Source organism: Bradysia coprophila, unplaced genomic scaffold, assembly GCF_014529535.1.
Source record: "Bradysia coprophila strain Holo2 unplaced genomic scaffold, BU_Bcop_v1 contig_350, whole genome shotgun sequence".
Classification (NCBI taxonomy): domain Eukaryota; kingdom Metazoa; phylum Arthropoda; class Insecta; order Diptera; family Sciaridae; genus Bradysia; species Bradysia coprophila.
Window position 1 is genome coordinate 2,866,852 of NW_023503608.1, and position 13,968 is coordinate 2,880,819.

Genomic DNA, 13,968 nt, shown 5'->3' on the forward strand with positions numbered 1-13,968 from the left:
CAATTCGAAAATTTATTGATTTAATAGCCACGACCTGTTGCGATTCTTTTATTCAACAAAAGGCGTACTTATCAAGATATAATGATTTGTCGTTTAATTGTTTAGTAAAAGATTCTTAATTTCATTAGTTTTAGGTTTTTGCTAGCATACACTTTGCTAGATATAAGCTTCATTATCCAGACTTGACAATTTATTTGAGCACCCATTATTGTTGTTACTGTTGCTTCTAACTACTCAAGCTTACGTAACCTTTCATCAATATATTTACATGTTCTTTAATTTAAAATCTTTTAATTTCCAACTCAAAGAAATTTTTAAATTAGTCAAAATTAAGGACATTATTGAGAGCTTGTTGAACTTTTCCAAGGTTCCTTTTCAGTTAAACTTCTGATGTCAGGTAGAAACTCTTTGTACATTTCTTTAATTATATGGAAGGAACTTCATTACCCAAAGGTATGCGAAAGCGCTTGATAAGTTCCCAAGGATCAAGAATTTTTCAATTTGAGGAATATTAACTGGATGTTACTTTACAGCACTCTTCTACACTATCAACTCAACAGCTATAATGCCATTATAATACAGCGTTTTATGTATCAATACATCAATGTTGTTTTCAATATTCAATGTAAACCGCGACTAGGTCATTTAATTCGTCTGTGTTATTAAGCAATTAGTGTAAGTTTGAGAAATAAGAATTAGTGAGTCGGTTGACTAACTTTTATTTCATTTTTCAACAACAACAGCAACAACAACAAAAAATACACAGAAGAAAAAGAAACTACCTGTAGCATTTAATGGTTTCATTCAATTACAAATTACAACGAAATATATATCAGACGACTTACCTACTATATTACTTGCGAGTGCTACAAATTAGACCATTGAATAACATAACATTCAATTAACTGAATATTTCATATCATTTTCCGTTGCACGATTCAACTCGATTTTATCAACAAGACATTTTTATTATTTAAAGACGGTATCGTTGGTGTTGTTTGACGATTATGGATATACAATATGAAAGTCATATTGCTTTTGCATTTTTTTTTTAAATAATTTTTATATGGCAGGTCGACGAACTGAATAAAAAAACCGATATTATGCACAAACGAATTTCGCAGAAATTTGCGTGTCTCACTGCAATGAACAAAGTGAAATAATTTCGCCAGAATATTTAATTTTCCAGTGCGTTTCTCAATCACATTAAGTTTGTTTCAATCTCGACACAATAGTAATGGTCAGGAGTTGTGCTGTTTTACATATATAATACGTTATGGTAAAGTTCGATAAGACGAATAAAAGGTCAGCATGTCAATTATTATGACTATTAAACATAAGAAACGATATCATCGATTCTTACCAATATAGAATACTTAATTAATGCAAATAGTGGTGAATGATGGTCGGTAATAAATCTAACTTATTATTAGTATAAGTAACCGCAAGACGAACACAACTGATGTTTTATACATAAATCAATTTATGACTCATTCTAGGACTATTGCCCGTTATTCAAGCCATATCAACAAAAATATCATCCTGTAGGCGTTTCTGCACCAAATGTATAATTTCACATTGAGTTTATTTACCTCGTCTCATTTATTTATTTCAGTGAATGGTATTTGCTTAACCTTTCATTTTCATTGAAAACGGTAAGCATAGTAGTGACGCGGATTGATAGAAAATAGATATTGATGACATCGAGTGCAGGTATTAGGTTTTAGCTGCCGCAGGCATGTTCCACAATACACATCGTATGCCTAATAAAGCACTTTGCACTCGATGTCATAAATAACTATTTTCTTTCATTCGGTTCAAAAACACTTATAGATCGTTCAGTTGTAATACAACGTTCATACAACGTTTTATGCAACAGAAAGCATCTGAAGTTAGCAGTTTCCGAACATTTTGATGTTGAGTTGCATAAATGTTTTTTAGGCACTGGAGGTGTAGATTGCCATTCGAGGCTGTAGGTCGAAAGTGACAACCCATCGTGTGCCTAGAAAAGCACATTTATCATCAAGTTGCATCCAACGTTTTTCTCAAAAAAAGCCAACGAAAGTTTTACTTTTTGTTAACAGGCATTTATGCAATCGAGGTGCAAAGTTCTTTATTAGGCTCTAGATGTGTAATTATGACACGAGGCCGAAGGGATATTATGATGCTGAGTGGCATAAATAACTATTACGTATCTGTTGTGGACGAAAGTGATAGCGACAAGCCAAAGTGTCTAAAATCGCCAACAGATACGCATACAACTTTTCATGCCTAGATAAATTCTGAAATTTATGCCCAGGGAATGAAAAATATACTTTTTATCATGGTCCTACGTTAGTGAAGGGCCGTGACGCAAGTCTGTTCACACTGAAAAATTTGACAAAATTTTTTTCCACAAGACTGAGGAACATATATACACGAACTTTTTGACTTTTGCTCCTTTGCTCCTTTGCTCCTACTACCCCCAACGTATTTTATTCGTATTCTGGGCGTCCATACGAGTTCAACGAGCTATCACCTCATCGCCTCATAAGGTTAAGACTTGGCCGAGATATTAAATTTCAAAAATTGGAAATTTGTATGAAGAAATGGATTTTCATACATTTTGAAATTGATGAATTTTACCTACCTTTGTTACTTTGTTACAACGAAACTTTCGAATTTACCGGCGGATTTGGCTGAAATTTTCAGGGTATGTTAAGGACGCAATTCTAAGAAACTAATTTGAAGGAATTATTATAAAAGCTTATAATTTCGGAGCTATGAGCGTGTTAAGCTATTGAGCTATAGGACATATAACTCGGAAAATACGGCAGATAGAAAGTTCGTTTAAAAGACAAATTTATAGAGTTTCACATTCTAGTCGACACGTGTTTCATGGTTTTCCTAAAAAGTCGCTTATTTGAAAGCTATGAGCGTTTTAAGTGCGAGCTATGTCAGCCATAACTCGGAAAATATGGCAGATAGAAAGTTCGTTTAAAAGGCAAAGGTTTGTTTGTTTGTTTGTTTATTATCTATTCATCATGAAATACAATTCTTCCTTAATTAAAGAGAAAAATAGAAATAACGGAACTCCACTGTGAATCACCTTTAAGGAGTTTACCAAACTTGTAAATCTTAAAATACAAGAAAATATCGAATCGTGAAATTACTATCAACGTCAATATCATGAAATATATATTTAAAAAAAACCAGTAGGTATGTATACAAACTGGTTTGCAAGAAATTAAAGATCATATAAACGCCATGAAATTAAAAAAATTATACTAAATTCGTAAGAATGATCAGCTTACTAGAAATAACCATGAAATATAGGGCCAAATTTAAGCAACACTTTAATCTGTGCAGGACCAGGAATCCATTCACAAGCCAGTGGTTAAATATGGCGACATTTAGGCTTCTTTTATTTTCGACGGGAGCGTACAGTATCCGTTGCAAGAGGAGCATGAGTACGATACGCCAATGAACGTAGATAAAAGAAACACGTGCAACCGAACATGACAATGGTAACCATTCGAACACAGATTGGAGCTGACCATATCCAATCCATACAGTAGATGCAAACCATGCGTTGAGTATGTGTGCGGTTTGACATCTCCGTCTTCGATTGAACAACGTTTCCATTGTACTCAGTAGTACGGTGCATTATGGATTTGCATGACAATAAATCCGTTCCACGAATTCCATTGTGCAAATCATATGACCAGACTCAGACAATTTTGTGAAAAAATTGAGAAAAAATGTAGATAATTCTTGAAATAAATGTATTGAGCTGGGCACTTTAACCAAAAAAACTCTGCACTGTAATCAGCAAATAATAAATGCCAGGTTCACACACGTCTCATCACAACAATGCACGGCGAACAATGGAGAGTCACTCCGAAAAATTTTGCGTGTCGATTTGATGAGTGTTTTCTTGTTTTTTACAGCTTAGTTTGTAGGTTCACGATGTGGTCCAGTGTAAATACGCGTTTGGTATATTGATTTCCAAGGTATAGTGTTTTAGATTCTAGTCGATACGTGTTTCATGGTTTCCTTAAAAAGTCGCTTATTTGGGAGCGTTTGAAGTGCGTCAAATTTTCAATTTTCGTCAAATTTTCGATATTCGTAAATTTTTAGATTTTAGTGCAATTTTCGATTTTTATCAAAGTTTTGATTTTCGTCAAATTTTCCAATTCCGTCAAATTTTCGATTTTCGTCAAAAAGCTAGACGGTTCAGATCAAAGAGAAAGTTATACAGTTTTGTAAGAATAATATTTTCGTTCAAACTGCATAATATGATTGTCTATTATCTGCGACCCAATTCTAAAAAATCACAACTTATAAAAGAGCTGATATCGCCCAAAACCACTTACAGTGGAGGTGTGACGCAATTCCTGTTATCCACTTACAAAAGAACTGATATCGGTTTAGGTGGCACTTACAGATTCGACACGCAAAAAGGTATGCGTCACAAATGGTAGCTGATGAAAGTTATATCAACAAAAATCTTACCAGAAACATTTTAGGAAGAAAATTATAATAAAAAAGTTTGTGTCAAAAAGTGGCAGATGATTCGGCTTTCTTCCGTTTGAATTCCATTCTTTAAAGGAATATATTTCACAATTTTAAAAATTTTCATTCCTCAACATCTTCCACTTGCCACTTACCAACTACCCTTCACCACAGATACGTAAAAAAAAACTATTAATATAAAAATTTTGATATATAAAACGGCATGAGTTCATCATTATTTTCGATGTCGCTGACGCCGATAACAGGTGAAATATATCCTCCTGGAAAAGGTTAATATTGTTGAAGAGTTAAATTGTCAATACATCAATAGAATATGAGTGGTAGGACGAATTTGAGATACCGTTAATATGCACAGACTAAATATGTTCGTTACAAAAATATACCAAATTTCATTTCACTAAACAATAAATAAAAAATATCGAAATTTAACTCAAATATTTACAAAACATATAACATGAAATATGATGCGTGGAATATACAACATCATTTTTATCAATAAAATTATATTTCGAATTCTCGCCGTTTGTGTTTATATGACAAGACAGACCAGGAGCCGGCGACCTCTTATGTCCACTAATTTTGAAGCCCAGATTGAGTCATCGTTTCTTAACCCATTACGAAATGGGACCATATTTATAAAAATTCACACAAATTAACGAGAAGCTCTGACTAATACCGTTTTAAAAAGCAAAAAGGATGTTTAAAGAAATGAAGTAAACGATTTGAAGTCGATTTAAAATAACTAGTAAATCCAAAGTATTAGTATATCAAAAAAGTAAAATGTCTTGTCGACTGTGATGGTTAATCTGTTTTTCCATTCACACTCGTCCAAATAAAAATTTTGAACCACGGACGTAATGTACAATTTTCCACCAGTAGCAATATTTTTCTAATCACTCTCTGATGATGAAAGTGTAAAGGTGTACCAGGCTCTCTGTCTACATGTACACATTTGATTGATTTTTCGTTGGTTAACGGTTGCGAACTGATCAACAGTGTTTTAAACTAGTTAATGAAAAAGATTGATTCAGTCAGAAATTAATTTATTTTGCGAACTGTAACATTTTTCGGTCGATTTAAGTTTTAAAATTAAAATTGATTGACTTTGCTGAATGTACACATTCATTGGTGAAGCGTAAACAGCAATATCAAATTTTATGTCTGTTTACGAAATTGGAAAATACAAACTCCTGGGAAAACCGTTAGACTTTCAGCTATGGGATTTAATTATACCAAGAGAGAAACGAAATGTATAATGTAACGACTTTCCTCTGTTATTAAATACTACGTTCATTTTTTCGTGTCTAACTTGTTGGGGTATAATGTACAAATGGTGCAATGAAGATCTAGTGTACATTCTGAATGCAACGCTATAGCTATAAGTCAAAGTGCACGCCCTAGGAACATTATTTTTTATTGGTTTCAATCAACTCATTGGGGGTATAGTTATTACCCTGGGACTCTTAGGAAAAACAATTAATTTTTTATCAAGGCCGAAGTAGGGTTAAATGTTAATGTTACCAACCTCACAACGAAATCACGTTTTATAACAGAAAATGTTCAACATTTACAGTTAAAAGAAGCGTAAAAAATATTACGTGACTACACGTGACTGTAGTTCTTACGATATCACGATAGTTACCAGAAAATGAGCTCTGGGCGTGAACTGTGAAAAGATTTTGTTGCTGAAACGTTGTGCAGATTTTACTTTTATTTTGGGTGGAATTTATATAATTTGGTTTCACTTAAGAGACATAGCTGAAATAAGAGTCTACATTCGGGGGTTTCGTGCTGTATTGATCGCCTTCGGCTCAGCATACAAACTCCACACACTTCAAAACAACGATTTTCCGCACAAGTATGTAATATACTATTTTAAGTTTTTCCTTTTCAAAGAGACTAAAGCAACGTGAGAATGTTAAAACTTTGAGTTGAAACATTTACAAGGACCTTTCTGAGAATGTGAAAGTCGATTTTTCAATAAAACGTATTGGAAAGTTATCTGTAGAAATTTTTGTCCTCTAAGTTTATACTTTAATAGTTTGCGTGTGTTGTTACCCCTTTAGTCGCAAGAAATAGGGTCAAATATTCATTTATAATGTGTGCATGTACATGTTCATGTTAGACTTTTGCAGATGGCTATTCAACTGTTATGTTATCAACATTAAAATGTTAAAACGTTTAGATCAAGGATAGGAACATCGCCTTTATAGTGCATAACATTCCCGGCGAAAATCACCATTTTCATGTTTTTAGCTTAACTTAAGTAAGTATCTTGTGTGATGTCCTCTATAAGAACACGCCAAAACAAATGAAAAGTACCTAACGAATAGAATAAATAAATTCTTCAACTGCACATATAACGACTCATTACAGGTAAAAATTTACAATTCAACGCAAATGAATTTTTGTGATATTTTCTTTCAGTCCCTTTTCTCATTGCACGCATTCCCGATATACATACATAATATACAATACAACGTCACTCTCCATTCAACACATTGCATTCTAAAAATGCATTATAACATTCTCAAGTTGCATTCATCCACGTCAAGTTGGTATAACCGTTACTCACGAAATGCAACATCAATAATGCCCTCTCTGCGAGTCTTTCAACTCACGTGAGACATGAGACAAACTCTTCTCAATTACCAACCCTAAATCCAACTCCATAAAAACTCCAATCAATACAGCATCCGAAACTGAAAAACAGTATTATACACACAAACCCGGCACACCGTACTTTATATAATACAGAGAAAAGGAGGAAGAAAAAAACCACCCGTACGGAACAGAACAAGACAACCATACCGAACACCAAAAACGAAGTCATTTCTATTCTTCACAGAAAAAAAAACAGAGTATACACTTGAACGGAGAGACATCATATATCGCGCAGTGCCTAAATAGCGGTCGCACAGCTAAAACGTTTGGTTACGGTCGTACGGTTCGTAAATACTGAATGAATGTATATTTCCTTCTATAAAATATGGATGTGCTTTAGTGTGAACGCGATAGTAAATTTTTAAAGGAATATTATTAAAAAGGATTCAAACGGTCGTGTTTACGGATAAATTTTGTGTTTTTAAATAAATAAATACAAGAAATTGTATTGGATGTGAAGGTTCAATAAAATATACGAAAAATAATAACAGAGATCAAAGCTTGTTTGATTATATGGTTGATCGACAGTGTTGCAAAAATATTAAATGCAAAACGGTAACAAAAGTTCAGATTTTTTGCTAAACGTAATGTGATAAAATCATATCATCCGGAATTGAGATAACAAAAAGTGAATCAAAAAGGTAGAAATATTTACTATTGTGTGCCAAAGAAGATAGCGTCTGCATATACTAATAAACAAAAGTGGATTTCATTGTAGGATTCAATCAAAATAAAAGGTACGTACTGTGCACACACCTTATACAAAATATACTGAACTTAGACACTGTTATGAGTACACGGGACAAACGTGATGTACAGAGACCCTATAATATATATTACGTTGAAGCGTCCATCTCATATTGTTTGTATTATTTACCAAAAATTGTCTGAAAAAATGGCTTGTCTGAACAACATGTGTTTGAAAACTAAAATAGTTGAACATTCGAATTCATTTCATTTATTTTATTAGTCAAAAGTTATAATGTGTTGGCAATGTAAGGCAATCCATCGGAATTAAATTGACTGGTGTTGTATAATGTAAGGTATAATACACGTCTAAGGTCGCACTAATTAATTAACATAGTGATGCGGCGAAATATGTGTTTAATTATAAGGGTGTTATCAATGTCCATTATATACACAGCGTTTGTATCCATTCAACACACAAAAAAATACCATCATCCTCGATTCGTCTTTTCAATATTTCGTGTCAACTGACAGTATTCAGCAGTTTTTTTTTTGTTTCATGGTTTTGTTTAATGGGTCAGTCAGTCAGGTGTGTGTCGTGTGTGGTTGTCCCACCAAAAAAAAAAAAAAAAACAATTCAAGAGGATGGGTGCTAGTTCCTCTTATGCCATAAAGAAATCCGCCCAGAAAATTCAATTTTTCATTGAACATAATCAGCCAAAATATTTTTGGCGAAACAATGAAATCATTTATGTAACATCACGAGTTCGGTTTCGTTTGCCCTGTGTTGATATTAAACTTTGTCATATCAAGAATTTCTCAATACCAGATCACGTCTTAATCATTTTTTTGTTGTCATGTAGTTAAATGAATAATACATATTCATAATGTAAACGAGGAGTAGATATCACACTATCATTATTTCCATATTCAAGTGAAACAGAAACGACACAAAATAAAGAGTATATTTGATTCATGGCAAGTAAATATTATGGCACGACATTAGCGATTTCACTGAATGCAAATGATTTTGATGCACTCCATTGTTCTTAGTTTTGATCTAAAAACGGGTGAATCTAACCGGTTTCAGAAACTAGCAGGATCCACAAAATGGCATTAATTGAGGGTTCGTCTTTTCCTTGGGAGAGAAACGCAAGATTTTATCATCATTACTTTCACCATTTATATGGTGAATTCCATGAACTGTCCCGTAATGAATGAAATTTCGATTTGAAATTGTCAAACTTTGGAACTTTGTCTTATTCGCATAACATCGTCAAAATTTCTAAGTAAAGTCTGAAACGTTTCGAGATATTTTGGTTTGAATTTTCGTTATTCACGGGACAGGTGGATTGACTCTTATTCGTGTTTGACATCTAACAACTCAATGTTTCAACTGTGAGCGAGAAGGACGGTTGATGGTTGGTTACTTGTACGCGTCACATTGATTAAAGGACGTTTCGAAATTCGGATATTCTTTTAGTCGTCTATAACTGACGGAAACGGTTCTTTCTCGAAAGACACTTAGATGGCGGCACCATCATATATCATACAGACAATACCCGCTTAAGTGTTTCGAACGTTCTTACTCCACTGCAACTCTTTTATAAAATTCCTTTCGGGACTATTTCAGTTACTACACAAAGTAGATTCGATTCTTCAATGTCACACCCAAAAAGTTCTGCAGCTCGTTTCGATGTTGTTCACATGGGGCACTATAGTATACATGGCATAAATCAACTGATCTAACGAAATTAATCGAAATTTTATTTGCTTTTCAATACTCCCGAACGAAATCACCACTAAGTCTTATTTATGCTTTCACATTCATCAAAGTGTACATAACCCTCAAGCTCTTTTTCGCTTTCCATTTCATCGCGAAAATCCAAATAATTCAATTTTGTATCGTCGTAGGAGATTCTGATAAATCACTTAACATAAAGTGGTATTTCTAGTGGGATATATTAATGTCGTCGTCGAGATGCAAGTTTGTTTGCTATGTGCGTCTTGTTTACTTTAGAGTTTTCTATTCTTTGCTCTAAAGTACTTTGTGTACTTGATGAAATATTAATTAAAGTAAGTGTTTGTGGGTCGTTCTCATTTTAAATAATTCAGTGAATTGTGGTCGGGTAGATCGTGAAGAAGTTACAGAGAGTTTTGCATTTTACATGCCCTACATTTTACTTTTGTATGCATAGCACATGGAAAATGAAGGGAGTGCTATTTTCAGCGCTTCAATGCTCATAGAATTCTCAAGTCGGGAAACTAATTGAAATTCTTGTCTAGAACTTTTTTTTTCCATATTAAAAATTGCTTTTTCGATGTGATGTACTCTTTATACCGTCGTTTAGTCTACATTTATGTTAATTCAAATAAAATTTAAAAATCGCTGAAAGGGTAAAGAGTTCGAAGTATTTCTGAGTCTATTGAAAACAACCGTGTAACCCTTTAACATCAATTAGCAAATAGGTTGTTGAAACACTTAATTGAAGCTCTTTACATCGAATGTTTCGTAATAAATGAAATTCATTTACAAAATACGTCTGATTAGCCTTTTCTTCTACATTTTGTTATTAATCGACCAATCAATACGTACATATGTATACCTTTCTATAAAGAGTTATATAGACATGACGACCACGACCTTATACGCTGATAAGCATAGACATAATAATAACAATAATTCTCTATAGCCTTACGGTTATGTTTACGATTTTGCGAAATTTGTTTTTTTTTCTTTCCTCTTTGTTTGAGTGAAACTGTCTTTGGTAGTTTTTCAGCCGGTTTCAGCCCTGAAAACATGATAAACAAATTATGCTTTGGTATAGTGGAAAAGTTTTCATATTAACGCTAAGAAAAGTATAAATTAAAGGATCGTTTCTAATTCGCGTGACGCGTTCATCGTGCGTTTGTCAATAAAACCGGTTGTTCCATGTATATAAATTTTTGCCTTGAAGCAATGTCTCATTCTATTCAATAATTAATTAGCCAAGAATTTTATGTCAAAAAAAATAAATTTGATAAAAGTTTTTCGTCTGACATCTGAAGGTAAAGTCGATGGTAATGTTCACTTCGAACGCAACTCTGAGTTTACGAGAGACCGTCTTTAATTTTTGTTAGTCCTTATTATTTATTATCTTTAAAATATCCTCAGAATCTAAAGAACTGCCCAGAATGAACAGCAAAAGAGGATTAAGACATGAGGAGTTGAAAAAAATGGGTAAAATTTTGACTATTTTGGGAAACTTCTAGTGCATCCAATACGCAACAAAAATAATGAATTTTAAATCCAATGAGACAAATGCCCAATCAAATAGCATCCAGTGGAGTATCACAACCCGACTCGACGATTTGGATTTCGCTGACAATATTTGTCTGCTGACACACGTTGGAAGAGACATGGAAATCAAATGGAACCCGCTTATTCACTACGGAAAGCAAGTCGGTTTGAACCTGAATTCTGGAAAGACGAAGATACTTCGTATGTGCACGTCAGGAAACTGTGTACATACCATCGACGGCAAGCAAATAACGGAAGTTGACAGCTTTAAATACCTTGGAAGCATAATCACAAAAGATGGTGGCGCGGATGCAGATGTTCAATCCCGGATCCTAAAAGCGTCGATCATTTGGAGCGTTGAACAACATTTGGAGATCATCACAAATTTCAAGGAACCTGAAAATTCGCATCTTCAAGACAAACTGTCTCTCAGTGCTGTTATATGGCTGTGAGACGTGGAAAGTGACGAACTCGATAGCATCACAGATCCAAGTTTTTGTCAAATCAATGTCTAACACGAATTCTGATGATCTTTTGGCCGAACGTCATGTCAAACGAAGATTTGTGGCGCATAACCGGTGCTGAGAACATGACATTAATGATCAGGAGAAGAAAGTGGAATTGGATAGGACACACTCTACGTAGACCCAGTCAAGACATAGGGAAAGCTGCGCTAGATTGGAATCCACAGGGAAACAGGAAGAAGGGTCGTCCAAAGATTACGTGGAAAATGAAAATCATCGAAGAAGCCAAGGACCAAGGAAAGACTCGGAACGAAGTGAAAGCCTTGGCGCTGAATCGTGTGCGATGGAGGCAATTTGTTGGAGTAAGACAAGATGATGATGAAATCCAATGAGACCCCATTTACAACGAAAGTAGATGCAATGACCTTTCCCATGACACCCCAAACGGACAAGTACATATCATTTACCTGATGAAATTTCCATAAGAAAAATGCATGTTTTCGGATGTTTAACGAATGTTTCACAAATGTTTACACAATTTTTGAAACTTTGTCAAATATAAGGCCCTGATCCCACTAGTTACACGAGCATCGAGGAATTTATAAAAAAAATGGCTTTTTGTTTCTGGGGCTGAATACTTAACTCGACATATAAAGAAAACATTTCTAGAATTATATGTCCGATTTCGGCAAGGTCATTTTCAAAAGATTCCGTCAAACAAAAAATTGGAAGGTGTTAATCACTCCATTTTATCTGCTAGCGGTATCCTGCAGCCGATAAGTGTGTACACATTTCTATTAACAGATCAAAAAAATGGTTTTAATTTTTCTGTAAATATCGGCAAATATTGGTAAATATTAACGAACAATATTTAACCAATTATTTACAGTTGCAAAATACAAACATAACTTCCCTGCACTATATCATCAATTTCAATGAGCTGCAATCAATTTAAAATCGTTTTCAATAAAAACGATTCATTATAAATTGCTGCACTCGTCGGCTCCAAGCCCTTTGATAATTATGTTGTGTTAGCTCGTGTGTAAGCAAATAAATGATTATACCTGCTGGATTGTTTTATAAACATGCTCATCTAAAGCTTAATCTCTGATTACAAATATTGTACTTATACATTATGCTCACCCACACACAGACAATGAGCATTCCTTATGCTTATCATAAACATTGCTAATCGGATGATAAATGTTCAAACGCCTGTATCATCGCTGGAAAATTAATGTTTACTTTGGAAATGATTACTGCAATTATTCAAAAAAGGAAACTAGACAAACCAACAAGCCATTAATGTGATTTATTCCAGCGTGAAAATCATATTTTATCGCCTAATTATGATGGAATCAAGTTTACATCACAGCCAGTTTGTCCGCAAATTCTGGCACGAGCATAGAACGGCAAAATTATGTGAATGAATTAAATAATTAGCATCATTTATACCTTTCGTTAACTGGAAATATTTTTTTTTGAAATTTGCGATGAGAATTATTTTCATGTGATGAAAATATTTCTGGTTTTTTTCCGTTGAGGTTTTATGAAGAAATGTAAATAAATTGTATCAGAGCCGTAGCTTTAAGGAACCGCGATCCGGACCTCTATTGAGTATCTCTCGTTCTTAGGATTGGAAAAATTCGGATTTGTTATTCATAACTATTCTTTCATTCAAAAACGTTCATTACTTGCCAATGGGGCAAATGATTCATTCCCCCATTCATTGGTAAGTAATGCATCGAAAACCGCACTTTTCACGTTGAAAGTCGCTTACTGCAACCGTAGGGATGTAAAGTAAATTGACTTCAAGCTTAAAAGGATCCATTACATAATTCGGGATAAAAATTAAAAGTCTCGTTTTCGTGTGTTTATTGACCTCGGCTGAGCCTCGGATCAACATACTCTACTTTTCCTCGTTTTATCTTTTGTTTTGTAGAAGATTCTTACAACAGGCACCTAAATCATCTGTAGGGTTTCACGTGGCTTCGTTTAATTTCGAATAAAAATCCGCTCTGTGGCACATAAAACTACAACCAAACGATCATGCTAATGTTAATCAAATGTTTCAATAGATTAAAAATTCTAATGAACCACAGCTGTTGAACAGCTCGAGACAAACAAGTGAATTTGAAAAATATTTTTGTGTTACTGATCAGACAGACTTCACATCCGCTGTTTTGCTTGGAGCTTATCAGGCATTGATCCGCTTTTGATTTTTGTCACATGTATTCGCATTGTTCTAATTTTGGAAAGCTTTGGGTTATTTATTTCACGTTTGTTAGACAAACCTCTACTGGCTATGGGATTCCAAAAAATTGCTGATGAACGTTTATCCATCGCGACACAAAGTTC

General features: G+C 34.0%; 1 protein-coding gene across 1 annotated transcript in view; it reads left to right on the forward strand.

Annotated features, from left to right (window-relative positions):
- The first annotated feature begins 7,372 nt into the window (after positions 1-7,372).
- The window catches only part of LOC119080206 (beta-1,3-galactosyltransferase 5), a 31,888-nt gene continuing 25,292 nt past the window's right edge, over positions 7,373-13,968 (forward strand). Inside the window, exon 1 of the mRNA XM_037188445.1 lies at positions 7,373-7,916. The gene's annotated coding sequence lies outside the window, so the exon portion shown is untranslated. The remainder of the gene's footprint in view (positions 7,917-13,968) is intronic.